Below are 16848 nucleotides of genomic sequence, written 5' to 3'. Positions count from 1 at the left end.
CATTTACAGTGGAACCACCCTCTTTCTTCTTAGCCTCTTTGGCCTTCAACTTAGGACACTGCTTAATCAACTGATCATTAGCTTCACAATAAAGGCAATGCATCTTCTTTTTGCCCTTATCACCAGAATTGCCAGACGAAGTGCTGCCAACAAAAGCATTGGGACCAATGGTTTTGCCACTCGCAGAAACATAAGAAGTTACTGAATTACTGTTACCGCCCTTTCTTTGAGAAGCAATAAAAGCCTTTTCAATTGCACGCGGTCTAGTCCTATTTTTTTGGAAAGCGACTCTTACAACAGCAATGTGCATAATGCATCAAACTTGACAACTTCAGGATTTCCTTGGGTCATAAGTCTCCAAGTACTACAAAAGTCTGGTAAGAATCTGGTAAGGCATCAAGATAGTCTGCACAAGGGAACTATCTGAAATGAATTCACCTGCAAAAATAAGATAGTCTGCACAAGGGAACTATCTAAAATAAATTCACCTGCAGAAATAAGTTTCTTATTGATATCCTTGACACCAGCAAGGAAAGTGTCCATATCATCTTCCTCATGCATAATCTTTGATTCCAGCTCTTTACGCAGCAAAGCAATATTAGCCTCATTGCGACTTGCATAAAGACCAGCTAAAATATCCCAAGCCTGTTTTGTAGATTTTGTTGAATGAATATGAGGAACAATGGTGCCCTTCACAGACAATGCAATCAATGCATGAGCCTGCGCATCCTTTATATCCCAATGAGATTGTTCTACCATAGGTAAAACGACTCTAATAGCAGCAAAACTTGCCACATCCTCAACATCGCCTGCATCCTCAGAACCATGACGTACATCAATGCCCTGCACAAAATTCGAGATGCCCTTTGACACAAGAACATTTTGCATCATGTAAGCCCACATAAGGTAATTGTCCCCATCCAATCTGTCCTCATCAACAACAAACATCTTGAACACATTTGTGTTGTTGTTAGCCATGGTAAATGCTACACCTCATAAGAAAAATGCCCAAAAAGAGAAGAAACAAAGCGGGAACAACACATGCTATATAGCACAAACCGTAGAAGACTATAAGGCACATGTTATGCAGAAAACAACACTGATAGAAATTTTGCACAAAATGACGAAATAGCCTGTGCAGTACTATATTTAGTGGAAACGAAGGCCGAAATGAGCCCGAATCTCTACGATCTGTCCCAAAAATTTTGTGGACCAGCGAGAACGCTTGCCAAAGCTCACTGAAACCGGAGAAAGTGAGCAGGCGTGTGCTAGAGCAGCTGGCAACTAAGCCCGAGAGGATGCAACCTGCTCTGATACCAATTGTTGGAATTAGGGTTGCGAAGAAACGCACATAGCTTGGAGATGATAAGGAAGCTTAAGGCACACAATAGAGAGTGTTGTACTTATGTACTTAATGTGCAATGGAAAGATAGATATCCCTAGAGTGATGGGTGTATATACAATGCACGGGGGAAAAAACCTCCTAAAGAGGGAAAAAATGCCCCGACTGTCCTAGTGTGTTCACACATATCACTATCACATATATATGGTAACATTTTTCTCTCTCATTATCCCTACATTCCTTGTGATTGAAAGCTTCATTTTTGCATTTTGAGAACAATTCAATTGAAATATATGCAATCACCTATCACATAAGAGGATAGAGATTGGCATTAGCTCAAGCTAATTGCTAAGACCCCTCTATAGGCACTATGGAAGAAAAAGGGATTGAAAAATTCAATGGGGAAGACTTCCATTCGTGGTAGACTAGACTGCAAGGGTATCTCATGCATAATCAATTATGGTACGTTGTCAACCACGCACAATTGAATCATCCATAGCTAAAGGCACACTGATCAAAGCACAGATTGGACAACTTCAAGCTAGAGATGAACAAGCTCTAAGTAAAATTATTACCTTGCTACATGATAATTATGCGCACAGTAAAAAAATGAGCATCATTAGCCTTAAAATGAACCTTTACAAATTGACAATGAATCAATGGAAGGAAATTTCAAGCCTTGTCAGTGAGTTAATGAGCATCATTACCCAATTAACTTATATTGAGTATTAGATCCCCAAAGAAGATAAGGTTGTTGTGCTCTTAAGTGTTGTTCTAGAAAAGTTTGACAACATAGTCACAATCGCACAATAGAGGGAACCAACACCTACATTGCAACAAGTCATAAATGCCTTAATTGAAGAAGAAAATAAGCAAGCAAAGAAGGCATCAGCAAATGGAGGAGTTTACATTGCATCATCATCTAGGAATACACCTTCATTAACTAGGACCAAAAATGAAAAGTGTCATAAATGTGGAAAACCATGGCATTTCTTGAAAGGCTGCTATAAACAAGTATTGCGGCATCAAAGGACATCCACCATCAAAATGCCCAGGTAAGAGTAGCAGAAGCAGCAATAGAGAAAAATCAAAAATCAACCTTGCAGAGAACGACAACAAAGACGAAGATGATGTGAAAGTCCACTATCTACATTTGTGTACCACCCCTACTCTCTTTTGTGAATATACTGATGTTTTGTAGATATGGATGGTCTTCCACATTATTTTTTTGAGGGTAGGATTCCAAAGCCCGTGTGACACCATATTTATTGAGACCTTTTTTGTCTGTGTGACTACCCCAATCTGTGTGAGTACTAGCCTGTGTGGCATTGAGTCTTGATCTACCTTTCTTCAGTATAGGCCATGCCCAAGGGAAGGATTGTTGGGTGGGCACATCCTAAGAATAGTCTTAGTATTTGGTGAGGACATCTCCTACTTGTAAAGGCTAATGTGAAAGATAAGCTTTTAGTATACTAGATATTATCTTTGTATGCCTTTATGAAATTCAAAGTCCGATCCGGAGAGATTTCTATCCTTATATGAGTAAATTCTTTGATGTACATATCCTATCCTATGTTAAAGGTATTGTTGTACACAAGCCCCTTAAGATCAACTGCACCCACTCCCAACAAGTAAGAGTATATTATTATCCCCTTTTATCCCTAAGAGGATTTTTTTTTAACAAATTCTATATTAGTACCATCTCAATAGTGTTATGGTTTTGCTGCATCAAAATCATCTCAACTTGACATGATCCAATGTGTGGACAATAAATGGGTGTAGTGTGTGTGCGATGATAGGGTTCATTGAGTGCATACATAGGTCTTGAGGATTCAAATGCTTACTCATAGCACCGAGATGTGTGCTTCTTGATAGGGAAGTGGCTAGTGCTACATATGTGTGCAAAGAATGATGTCTTTCTCATCATATATATTATTTGTTGTATCCCATGTTGTGAACCTTCCCCAAGTTAATGTAAAATTTAGGTGTTCAATATCTAGTACAAGTGCATGCCTCTATTCAAGGTTACTTTGCTAGCAAGGAGATCCACTAATTACTAAACAAGACCACTTACAATTAGAGGATTTCTCATATGTAGCAAATCATATGAGGGTACACTTGTACATATTGTCTTTATGTGAAAGAACCCTAAATCTTGCAATCATGTTGTCACTGACATCTTTCCTCATTTGTAGATTCAAGAGTTACATTTTTTTGTAACAATCCATAAAACAAGTGGAAAGAGAGAGAGAGAGAGAGAGAGAGAGAGAGAGAGAGAGAAGAAGAAGAAGAAGAAGATAGTTTTAATGTGAAGAAAACTATTGCAAAGATTGCAAAGATTTATTGGATTATATTTAAACTCCTGACCTGCTATTGAAGAAATAAATGGCATGAAAGAGAGAGAGAGAGAGAGAGAGAGGGGGGGGGGGGGGGGGGGGAATATTAACTCCATTAGAAGGCCTATGTGGCAATCCATGAGACAAAAATGAATAGTATATTCAAATGATAATTTGATTTGCATAATAGGGGTAACAAGAAAAATATTAAAAGCTTACAGCAAAATGAAGTTTCTTGTTCCAAATTAAATCCATGTAGTCCAAAATAAGGGTTCACTCTCCACAAGTCTAACATGTCACTTGTTTACAGCTTGTTTAGAGTTGAGCTCTTCTTTATACGCAAATCCTTCTGAAGATTTTCCTTTCTCCGTCCTTGTATAAATATCAGTATGAGTCGGGACTGAGTTGGTAATTCTTCCACAGGGAAAACATTTACGTAGCATTTCAACCTTACGGCTGCCTTTCTGACGGATTATCCCACTTTCTCCTTGAACTTATGGATTTTTGAGATTGTATTATGAGATTTCCTTCTTTGAGAGAACTCGTCAAATACCTCTTCCATTGATTCAAAATCTCTACGTTCAACAGAGTCAAACGAGGTGACCGCATCCCTACCAAAGCATGTGCCATCAGTTCTGACGTTATCACTCTCCCTACATTATCTGGGTGAATTGGCTCGTATTCTCGTTCGTACTTATTGAAAAAAAATGGTTTCTTGTTATAGACTGTAATGGAAATGGTATATTAATCTTGAGGGTAAAGGAATCTAGAGAAAGTACTTTTGTGAGCATAGCGGGTGAACTTAATTGATGATAGCAACATAAATATAGAATTTAGTTAACTTGGCATGAACAATACTTTTGCAAGAGAGAGAGTTTAGAGAACATGACAACAATTGAGGACTGGAATTATGTGGAGCCGGTCCCCCTCCAATAGGCATTTGTATTATAGTTTCTCCCACCCAGGTGATGCAATGAAGATGGAAATCTTCATGCATCACGCGCATAGCATAAACTTTGTGGAAAGCATTAACTATCCCAAGCCTCAGTCCCAAGACCTCAAACACCTTCAAGGTGGAGACAGCTAGCAGGGAATGAGGGTAGGGAAGAGGAAGAAGAAACATTTCATAGGAGAAAGAATTAGTTCCTCACTTATCATCACTCTTCTTGCTAGCATACATAATAGCATAGTAATGAAGATGGCAAGATTAAGCATTGAAGCATGGCTCTTGGTTGGATTTGCATTCCATAACCAAGAGTTTTGGTGTAGGCTCTCAACTTCTCAATACTAGCTTGGAGAAGGAGATGGAGCTCTTGCACTTTGTACTTCACACAATGAGAGTGTGTGTGAGAGAGTATACCCCTCAAGAAACCCCCTAGCTTTCTTGGGTCGAGACCCCGCCTTGTAGCTCATGTTTGAAGTTTATTGAACCCCTACAGGCCTAGCCAATCACAAGCAAGAGTCGTATCAAGCAACAAGGGTATCCTTGGGACAAGTGTCCCCCTTTCCCCTTTGAGAGAGAGGACTTGATAAATGCTAAAACAATTAGTTAAATTAACTAATTTATCATTGGACCCCTTGGGAGGCCAACCAATAGGGTTTATGCACACTATGGGGGAAACATGGAGAGGAACTTGACAAGTGTCCCTTTTGCTTTCTTTGTACCAAGCTCCCTAGTCGGCAAGCACGACAAGCACCTCAAGCTTGGGCTGGGTTCCCACCTCAAGCTACCCTAGCTTACCTAAGGTCAAAGTAATTTTTAACACTAACCTTTGGAGGTCTTTAATGAAGCTAACCTAAGGTCTTTAAGCTCCATTAGCTAGCTTTTCTCTTTGATAGACCATCTCTGATTTGGACCCCTTTACCATTGGCTCCATGTTTAGATAGATCTGAAAGCATTCTATCTGAAAGTACATGTCTATATTCTAACCCTTGTTCCCATTTATTCTCCCACATTGAATGATCAGTTTAATATGTGAAAAGCATTTGGGTTGGTAAGATATTAGATTCTATGACATAGACTCATATGAAAACAAGTACATGACTTTGTCCATGCTTAGCTCGTTCACATGTAGAGGTGACTCTTCCTTCCTCGTGCTTGTAAATCCCAATGTTTTCATGGATATTTGCCATTCTTTCCACTCTCTTTTCATGATGTAGCAAGCTCCTGAAAGAGTGAGTTTAGGAGGTATCTCTCGAGTCTCCATAATCATCTTCCCTTTTGCTACATTGTTTCCATATTGAGTGTAATTATCAGGGTCTTTGACAATGAGATAGTGGTAGTGGTTTCCCTCATCATCATCGTGAAAGCCTATCACCATCATCACTTACCATGAGAACTGATAATCCTCTCGGTGGCCGTTCTTCAATACATATGCATTACAATCCTTGAACATTAGCATGCATCGGGGATCCATGGTCATTGGTTCCCTTAAGAAAAATTGTAGTGTATTTTGGCATGTTTAAAGGTTTTTGAGAGGTGCTACCCCCCCATGGTCCCTTACTGCTAAAACCTCCAAGTTGTCGGGTATCCTTCAAAAAAGGTGTCTATATCACTACCCTCTTCCATGATTGCTGCTAAGGTATCTATCCTTACTTGGTTTACACTCTTTTTTGTTGACACTAAGCTAACCTGATCTTTGTCCACACTCTGTTCTCTTGTAATACCCCTTTTGGATATCAAATTCATCAAATTATTTATACAAAAAATAGTTATCACCCCAACCTCTTACCTGTTGCTTTTCAAACTGGTAGAGTACTTTACAATCTCAACAGATTACCAACTTGCAAAATCCTTGGTTCTGGCTATTTGTACAAAACTTTGACTCTAAAATTCTTTGTCAAATCAGTAATCCTCACTTATTACTATATAAAAACACAAGATCCGTATATGAGCTCCAAATCCTGATCTGATAAGACAAATGGAATGTTAGGATATCAACAAAGGCTTCTAGAGCAGTAGATTCTCAGTTTGAGCACTAAAACTAGTCTGTAGATATCATACGTGTATGGTGTCTTTTCCCTCAGAATTGACTCAAACTTGAACTATGCACTCTCCTTGATGTTTTAATCCACACCTAGGCTCACTTTGAAGTTCTAACCCTTGTAGATAGTTTAATCTCTCCTATGTAGGCCCCTTGGTCTCGCTACTGGCTTATCCAAGAGGTTAACTAGGTCAAAATGGATCAAATTGGGTGAAACTTAGTCCTTAGGCTTGCCTTGATATGTTTCACACTCTAGTAAGCTGTGTTGGTAATTTTGGTCACTAAATATTTTCCTGAGACATCATACGTGTATGATGTCTATCTGGTCAAAATTGAGTGAATTTATTTCCAGAGGATCTCCACCACACAAGAAACTCACTACCACTTGCAAAATATAATTTCAACACCTAGTGTTCTAGATATGGTCTTAAATCCGTCACTTTGCTTAAAGCCGTCTCTTTGTCTCTATTAGCCTTAAACTGCTTCAAAGTCAATGGGAACTTGGCCTATTTACTCCCTAGATACCCTTAAACACAATGGTTCACTCAAATGTGCCTTGTGCCTTTTAGCCCAGAATTTGGCCTCCCAAACATCATATGCATATGATGTCTAAGTTGTCAGAATGCATTTCTGTTTCTTTCCTAGGTACCTATCACCACTTTTTCCCAAGAAGGTGCTTGAAAAGAGTAAAACTTCCTCAATACTCAGCTCATATGCCCAAATGAGATGAAACTTGGTGTATGTGCTCTATATAATATGAAAATTGTCATAATAACTAATATCTAATTCTCCTAAATGATTTTCTCATGTTCAACTGATCATTTAATATGGGGAAGTGCCAGGGAAGAAAAAGCTAGAATATTGGTTAAGCTGGTAGATCGACCACAATAGGGATCCAAAGGAGGGAAAATAGGGATCCAAAGGGGGGGCCATTTGCAAAAAAGAGATGTGCAACAACGGGCTTTAGAGACCCTAAGGCTAAGCCCATTAAGACTTCCAAAATGCTAAGGTTCCAAAAATCAAAGGTTGTGTCCAATGGTCAAGCTTAAAAAAATTGGATGCTTTATGTGTGTACAAAAAAGTCTTCATGATTCCTACATAGGAGGGGGCAAGCCCTATAAGTAGGAGATGAGAGAGAAACACACACATACACACTCACAAGCTTCCTTTACACAAAGGGAATGCGGGACACATGTTAGCTCCCTAGCCCAGATGCCCGCAAGGTGCACTCAAATCCTATTGGATGACCATGGAGGTGGACCAATAAAAATTAGGCTAGAGTAAATCTAGTTTAATTCATTTAAAAACACTTAATAAAAGAATCAATAAGAATTAATTTGTCTAGAAGACTATTGGATAGTCTCCTAAGGGGTACAATGAGCATTCAGCAGCCTAATGGCTTGTCTGATTCCTATTGGCTAGGAGACAAAGGGGTTCAGTGAGAGTTTAGTTGCATTAATTAATTACCTGAAGCTCTTACAAAAGGGGAAAGGGGGACACATGTCAAAAGGCTATCCCTTATGCTTCTTAAATTGTTACCATATACATGTAGTAGTGATGTGTGTGAACACACTAGGACCGCCGGGGCACTTTTTCCCTCTTTAGGAGGTTTTTTCCCCCAAGCATTGTATATACGCCCATCACTCTAAGGCTATCTATCTTTCCATTGCACACTAAGTAACACACTCTCTATTGTGTGCCTTGAGCTTCCTTCGTCTTCTCCAAGCTGTGTGCGTTTCTCTGCAACCCTAATTCCAAAAATTGGTATCAGACCTCCCGGGCTTAGTCACCAGTTGCTCCAGCACACGCCTGCTCACTTTCTCCAATTATAGTGAGGTTTGGATAGCGTTCGCAGGTCGACAAATATTTTGGGCTCAAATTTCTGCTCAGATTCTTTATTCGGGCTCATTTCGGCCTCCGTTTCTACTACATGCAGGTCTACATACACAATTTCGTCATATTGTGAAGAATTTCTGTCAGTGTTGTTTTTTGCATAAGAGGTGCTTACAGTCTTTTACGGTGTGTGCTATATAGCACATGTTGTTCCCACTCCGTTTCTCCTATTTTCAGGCAGTTTTCACATCAGGTGCAACATTTACCATGGCTGACAACAACACAGATGTCTTCAAGATGTTTGCTGCTGAGGACAAGTCGGATGGAGACAATTACCCTATGTGGGCTTATATGATGCAACATGTTCTTGTGTCAAAGGGCGTCTGTAATATTGTGCAAGGCATTGATTTACGTCCTGGTTCTGAGGATGTAGGCGATGTTGAGGATGTTGCAGGTCTTGCTACAAGGATTGCAGCTATTAGAGTTGTTTTGCCTACGGTAGAACAAGCTTGTTGGGATGTAAATGATGCGCAGGCTCATGCATTGATTGCGTTGTCTGTGAAGCGCACCATTGTTCCTCACATCCGTTCAACAAAATCTGCAACACGGGCTTGGGATATTTTGGGTGGTCTTTATGCAAGTCGTAATGAGGCTAAAATTGCTTTGTTGTGTAAAGACCTGGAGTGGAAGATTATGCATGAGGAAGATGATATGGACACTTTCCTTGTTAGTGTCAAGGATATCAATGAGAAACTTATTTCTGTAGGTGAAGTCATTTCAGACAGTTCCCTTGTGCAGACTGTTCTTGATGCCTTACCAGATTCTTACCGGACTTTTGCTAGTCTTCGGAGACTTATGACCCAAGGAAATCCTGAAGTTGTCAAGTTTGATGCATTATGCACATTGCTGTTACAAGAGTCACTTTCCAAAAAAAATAGGACTAAGCATTGTGCAGTTGAACAGGCTTTTATTGCTTCTTGAAGAAAGGGTGGTAACAGTAATGTTGTTACTTCTTATGGTTCTGTTGCGAGTGGCAAAACTTATGTTCCTAATGCTTCTGCTAGCAGCACTTTGTGTGGCAATTCTGGTGATAAGGGAAAAAAGAAGATGCGTTGCCATTATTGTAAATCTAATGATCACTTGATCAAGCATTGTCCTAAGTTGAAGGCAAAAGAGGCTAAGAAGAAAGAGGGTGGTTCCACTGCAAATGCTGGTTTCACTACAAATGCATCCATTGTTGAGTCTTCTGTAAAAGGAGACTGTAATGCTGATGTTGATGCAAAGTGGGCTTTTAGCGTAGAGTGCACTTACAATCCTGTTGTCCATGATGCATGCTTGTCAGTGGTGATGTAAGCTACGTTAGAACAACTTGTCAAACATGTTTGTGAAGGCTGTGTTTTGGGTAAGATGCAGCGTTCTAAGTTTCCAAAGGATGGTTCGGTTCGGGCCACATGTAGGTTGCAGCTTATGCATAGTGATGTTTGTGGGCCCATGCAAACTCCGTCCTTGGGAAATTACCTGTACTTTGTGACTTTCATTGATGATTACTCCAGGCATGCATGGGTATTTCCGCTTAAATCAAAGTCCGAAGTTTTAATGTGCTTCAACAATTTCTGGCTATGGCTGAAAATGTATTGAAATGTACTACGGGCACCCTCCGTTCCGATCGAGGGGGGGAGTATATGTCTCATGAATTCAATGCATTCCTGGCTAGTCGTGGGATAAAACACCAATGTAGAATGCATTATACACCTCAGTAAAATGGTATTGCTGAGAGAAAACATAGGTCACTTACGGAAATGGCATGATGTATGGTCAAAAGTCAAGCTTTGCCACATTCTTTTTGGCTTGAGGCCATCATGTGTGCCACTTATGTACTAAACAGGTGTCCTATAAAAGCTTTGCAGTCTATTACTCCATATAAAGCATGGCATGATAGAAAGCCTTCTATTGAACACATGCCTGTTTTTGGTTGTTTGGCATATGCTTTGGTGCCACATACACAACGCAAAAAATTGGATGATAAGGCTGTCAAATGTATCTTTATTGGTTATAGTGCTGAAAGCAAAGGTTACAGGTTGTATCATCCGCAAACAAAACGTATTCTGGTTTCACGAGATGTGTTTGTGAAAGATTCTGTTCAGCCCTTGCTGACATGTACTAGAGACAGTAATGTAAGCTCACAGGACATTTATGACACTTTGTTGCCTCTTTTCAGTGGTGGAAATACAAATGTAAGTTCCAGTGAGGCAAATGTACAGCCTATGGGGGTTTCCAAAAATGTTACAGATCAGCCTATTACTGATGCTGATGTACATGATGTACTTGATGAGGAAAGGGCTGAAAATGAGCACGCTAGAGGTATACCAAAATGGCTGGTGCACACTTTGCGTGATAGTAAATTGGATGCACCTTTGTCTAGTCGAACTCATTCAGGCTCTCTCCATGCATATTATGCATCAGATTGTTATGCTTTGGTTGTGTCTAGCTTACATGATGTTGAGTAGCCTCTGTCTTTTGATGAAGCACAAAATTCAGAAAATTGGATGGTTGCCATGCAATCAGAATATGATGAACTTATAGAAAATGACACATGGACTTTATGTGATTTGCCTCCTGGCAAAAAGGCCATTGCTACAAAGTGGGTTTACAAGTTGAAATGCAACCGAATGGTGAGATCGATTGCCATAAGGCTTGACTTGTTGCAAAGGGTTATGCACAACAAAAAGGCATAGATTATGAAGAGACTTTTGCTCCCACTTGTCGTATGACTACTGTGCGTTTTCTATGTGCATTGGCAGCTCATTTTGGTTGGGATGTACATCAATCATACATTGTTACTGCTTTCTTGAATGGTGACATATTTGTGGAAGTTTATGTAATGCATCCTCGCAGTTTTGTCATAAAAGGACAAGAGGACAAAGTGTGCAGAGGTAAGAAGGCTTTGTATGGGTTGAAGCAATCTCCCCGTGCTTGGTATGAGAAAGCTGACACTCATTTGGTCAAACGAGGCTTTCGTAACAGTCCAACAAAAAGCACATTCTATGTAAAGCGTGAGGGTGATGTACTTCACATTGTGGTTCTTTATGTCGATGATTTGCTGATCACTGGCCAAATGAGAGACATATTGCTGAATTTAAGGCTGATTTGAATGCTACTTTCAAGATTAAAGATTTGGGGTTGTTGCATCATTATTTGGGCATACAGTTTAAGCAGTGTGATGGTGGTATTGCCTTGTGTCATAAAAGTTACATAGAAACATTGCTATGTAAGTTTGGACTTGAGGATTGCAAACCTATTTCCACTCCCATGGAAATAGGTTTGAAGTTGAGTCTACATGATGTTGGCGATCCTGCTGATGTCACTCTTTACCAAACTGTTGTTGGCTACCTCATTTATGTATGAAACACGAGGCCAGATATTCATTTTGCAGTCTCACGGGTCAGCAGATTTATGCATAGCCCAGGGTCTAAGCATTGGCACCCTGTCAAGAGGATTTTCCGCTACCTTAGTGGCACTTTACATCTTGGCTTGTTTTATCCCAAGGGGGGGTCATTGCCGCCAAACTTACATGCTTTTTCGGACTCAGATTGGGCTGGTTGTTTGACACAAGAATGTCCACAAGTGGTTTTTGTTTCATGCTTGGCAGTTCATGTATATCATGGTTGAGCAAGAATCAACCTACCGCGGCCACTTCGAGTTGTGAGACTGAGTACAAGGCAGTCCTCACAGCTATGGTTGAGTGTGTATGGCTCATACGCCTTATGGATGATTTGGGTGTTGGACAGGACACTGCCAACACTGTCTACACTAACAGTCAGAGCGCATTGGCAGTTGCGAGGAACCCAGTTTTTCATGCTCGCACAAAGCACATTGAGGTGCAGTACGACTATGTCAGGGAGAGGCTCCAAGCGGGAGAGATTAGCTTGGATTATGTGCCAACACAGGACAACCTTGCAGATCTTTTCACAAAGGCATTGTCTCGTGAAAATCTTGAAGCTTTCCGCAAAGCTTTGGGCTTACTCCCCTTTGTGGAATGATCATGTCCTCGGGGCATGGCACTTCCCTTTACTCATGTTCCAGCTATCGTTCACCGCATCACTCCAGGGGGGGTTTGTTACCATATACATGTGGTAGTGATGTGTGTGAACAAACTAGGACCGCCGGGGCACTTTTTCCCTCATTAGGAGGTTTTTTCCCCCGAGCATTGTATATACGCCCATGACTCTAGGGCTATCTATTTTTCCATTGCACACTAAGTAACACACTCTCTATTGTGTGCCTTGAGCTTCCTTTGTCTTCTCCAAGATGTGTGCATTTCTCTGCAACCCTAATTCCAACAAAATCCTATTGGCTAAGCTTGGAGAGGTCCAATGAGGTGCCAGCAAGAGGATTTAGCAAGAGGGGTCGACCAAGAGAGAGAGGGGGGCTGATTTTTGAAAGGCATTATTCCACACACACATACTCTAGCTAATGGGTGAAGGAAGAAGACTCTCTCTCTCTCTCCTTCTCAAGCTTTAATGGAAAGCTTATCACCTACTCCAAGCTTGTGAGAAGGGAGGCCTACACCAACAACTGTTGGCTTTGTGATGCAAATCCAACCAAGAGCCAAGCTTCAATGCATGCTCATCTCCTCTACCATGCTAATTACTAAGCTATGCTATGCTAATATGAGTGATTATGTGAGGAGATGTACTTCTTTCTCGTAAGACTATTCCTTCCTCTCAATCACTCTCATACCCCGCTAGCTCTCACCATCTTCGAAGGTGTGTGAGGTATTGGGTCTGAGACCGTGAGGGAATTGATGTTGTCTTTTAAAGTGTATTTTAGTGCTTGAAGCTTCCATCTTCATTGCACTATCGAGTTATTGAAGGAACACGAAGAATTGTATTGTAAAATGTCTCCCCTGATGGGGGAAACCTATAATACAAAGCCTTTTGGAGGGGGGACAGGCTCCATGTAAATCCAGTCCTCAAATGTTGTCAATAGCTTAATTTCTCTCTCTTTTGAAGTATTGTTCATGCCTATCTAGCTAGGTGTTATTCTTTTTGTTGCTCTCTCCATCCAAGCACTCTTGCTATGCTCATTAGGAATCTATTCTAATGAAATGCTCACTATGTTTATGCTATTTTCCATTATACACAAGTTACTAGGCCATTAAATGCTACATTGGTATTAGAGCACAAGGTTGATCTTTTCTTGCTTAAGAAGGGAGGTCCTCAAGCTAGCTATAATGGTTTGTATTATTAATTGCAATTGAGTAAGTAGAATAGGGATTTTTTAGCCTTGTATTGTGCCTGCCTTCGTGCAGATAATAACGGGGCATCACCGTCAAGAGCTATGGTCTTAATAATGGAGTCCTATGGGGCTTGCGTACGGCTTAACCACTATTGAGCTATTAGAACCTTGACAAGAGCCGGTACTGTTTTGGTGTTGAAAAACCCTCTCTTATTTTCCTTGCAATTAATGGTATTTGAGACACAAGTATAGTAGCTTGAGTTCTTTTCTAAAGGGGTAAAGAGGAGTAGAAACTAGGGCTTGAAGTGCCAAAGTACACCTAAAAATATTTACACCTAAAGGTTGTTAGAATAGCTGACAATAGTAAAGAGAGTGAAATTAATGTTGATAACTTTGATTTTGCTAGTGAGCAGGCTACTAATGATGCCCCTATGCTTGTTAACTACCTTGTTTCTAAGCTTCAATAAGCCATGGGAAATCCATCCCTCCAAAGTGAAGTGCAACGGAAGAGAGTACCTAGGAAGCCTCCTTGTGAGGCTTCCAAAAGAGGCCTCTCTCCAATTCGGGAAGAAGAAGAAGATCCATATGAAGGGCTCAAAAATTTACTTCTTGATGACACATCTCCTTCCCAAAGGAGAACTCAAGAGCCCCCACCCCAAAGAATGAGAAAGAAGTGAGTCTCTTGCCACCTCGGTGGAGATGGCTCTACAAAGACGGCGGGCAAAACGATCTCCATTGCACACTTCTCCACACCATAATTCAAAGGGGGATGACAAAAAGCAAGAAAAGAAAAAGGCGAGAAACAGGTCACCCTCTTCTCCATCTTCTTCATCCTCTTTCTCTTATGAAGAAAGCGATGGTGCAGACAAGGAGGACAAAGGCAAGAAAGAGGTCACCCTCTTCTCCATCTTCCTCAAATTCTTCATCTTCTGAAGAAAGTGATGGTGCAGCTTTTGAACCATAAAAAAGAAGAGACCATAGGAAATCCTAGGCCGCATGGAAGAGATTGTCCAAGCTCAATAGATTCAAAGAGGGAGGAAAGAGCATCTCTTTCCTTACCTATGATGTCACCTTTGGTGCTACGGACAAAGTCTTGGCTTTCATCCAACAATTCAATGTGGCATTTGGATATGAGGGCTTCACAGAGTCCTCTAGGCTACGCCATGTAGCTATGCACTTTCAAAAGATGACCAGGCAATGGTGGTCTAGCCTACGAACCAACGGTGAAGCTCCACGAACATGGAAAGCTTTAAGAGATTCCATCATGAAGCAATTTTTGGCCACCGATACCAAAGACAAAGTACTCACCGAATGGCGAAGCTTGAAGCTCTCTCCCTACAAATCCATTCAAAAATATGTAGACAAGTTTTGGGACTTACATATCAAATCCAGTGTCTTCAAAAAGATGGATTTTGAAGAGCAAAAACAACAATTTTGTGCGGGCTTAACTAAAGAAATGGCGGAGTATGTTAACTCCCAAAGGCCACCCACCATATCTGCGGTTATACACCATACTATGGTGGCTTCTTGAATCAATTTCCGAATAGGGGATAAGAGAAATCTTAATCCCATGAAAAACAAGGGTTCCAATGAGCCTAAGGGGAAGGACAATGTCCAAAAATCTCCTAAGGGGAATTCGAATAACAACAAAGCTAAGGAGAAGGAAGTTTACAAAGGAAAAAACAAACTCTCTCCTGAAGAGCTTGCAAAATCTCTCCTGAAGAGCTTGAGCGTTATCGCAAGGATAATCGTTGTCTCAAGTGTGGCAAGCAAGGGCATTTGTACCGCGCTTGTCCCCAAAAGAACACCCGCCATGAGCCTCCTAGAGCTACCTTGGTCGAAATCCAAGAAGAGGAAGCTCACCACAAAGGATCTCCTCTATGCCATGCTTGAGGAAAAGGTAAGAGAACATGATGCTTTTATTCTCTTTGACCCTGGTTCTGACCCTGGTTCTACTCACAATATCATATCGACATATTTGGCCACCATGCTAGGTATCCAAGCCTATGAGATGGAAGATGTCCTACCTGCCGATGGTGCTTTCAAGGGGCAAGAAGCTTGAGTCACTCCCTTAATCGGGGAAATTGAGACTCCATGTCCAAATCTATGTGGACAAAGAGGACTTGTTTATATCTTTTCTCAAGCACAAAGATGTAATCCTAGGGGCACCAAATTTTAAATTCCCTGAAAGGAAAATGTAGTTTAGGTTGAGGGAAAAAAAATGTAGGAGTTGGGTAACACCATACCCATCGTACATACGCAAGCTTTCAATAAATCAATAAAGAGCTCTATTTCTGTAAAATAAACCTAATGCTTTATCAAAAGAAAATATAAACAATCACAAGGAGTTAAAGTTATCCAATTTTCTCAAGGGGTTTCAAGATGTTTTTATTGACGACATCCCTTGTGAACTACCTCCTAAACAAGGCAATGATGACCATGCAATTGAACTTCTTCTAGGAAGTTCACCACCTAATAAACCTCCTTATAGAGTCTCTCATGCTCAACAAGAGTAGATTATGCATCAAGTGCATGAGTTAGTTGAGAAGATGGTTAGGCCTAGCTCATCTCCATTTTGTTCACCCGTGCTACTAGTGCAAAAGAAAGATGGCACATATCATATGTGTGTCGACTATAGAGCACTAAATAGGATCACTATCAAAATAGGTTTCGCGTTCCACGGGTAGAATACCTATTTGACAAGCTACAAGGGTCGACCTACTTTATTAGAATTGACCTAAAAAGTGGGTACCATCAAATAAGGATAGTTGATCAAGACATTGTAAAGACCGCATTTCGCACTACATTTGGTCTTTGCGAATACATTGTCATGCCTTTTGGCTAGACCAATGAACCAGCCACATTCAACCGCTTGATGGAGAAGCTATTTAGGCCTCATCGAACCTTTACTAGAGTGTTCTTTGATGATATTATCATCTACTCTAATCCACTAGACGAACACAAGCAACATCTCTAGGTAATATTTCAAGTCTTACGAGAGAATAAACTTTATGTTAATCAAAAGAAAAGTTAGTTTGTCTTACAAGAAATTCAATATTTAGGTCACATTATCACTCAAGATGGAATCCAAATGGATGCATCAAAGCTATAGGTA

Source organism: Adiantum capillus-veneris, chromosome 22 (genome assembly GCF_014529385.1).
Source record: "Adiantum capillus-veneris isolate H3 chromosome 22, ASM1452938v2, whole genome shotgun sequence".
NCBI lineage: Eukaryota > Viridiplantae > Streptophyta > Polypodiopsida > Polypodiales > Pteridaceae > Adiantum > Adiantum capillus-veneris.
This window is presented reverse-complemented; position numbering follows the sequence as displayed.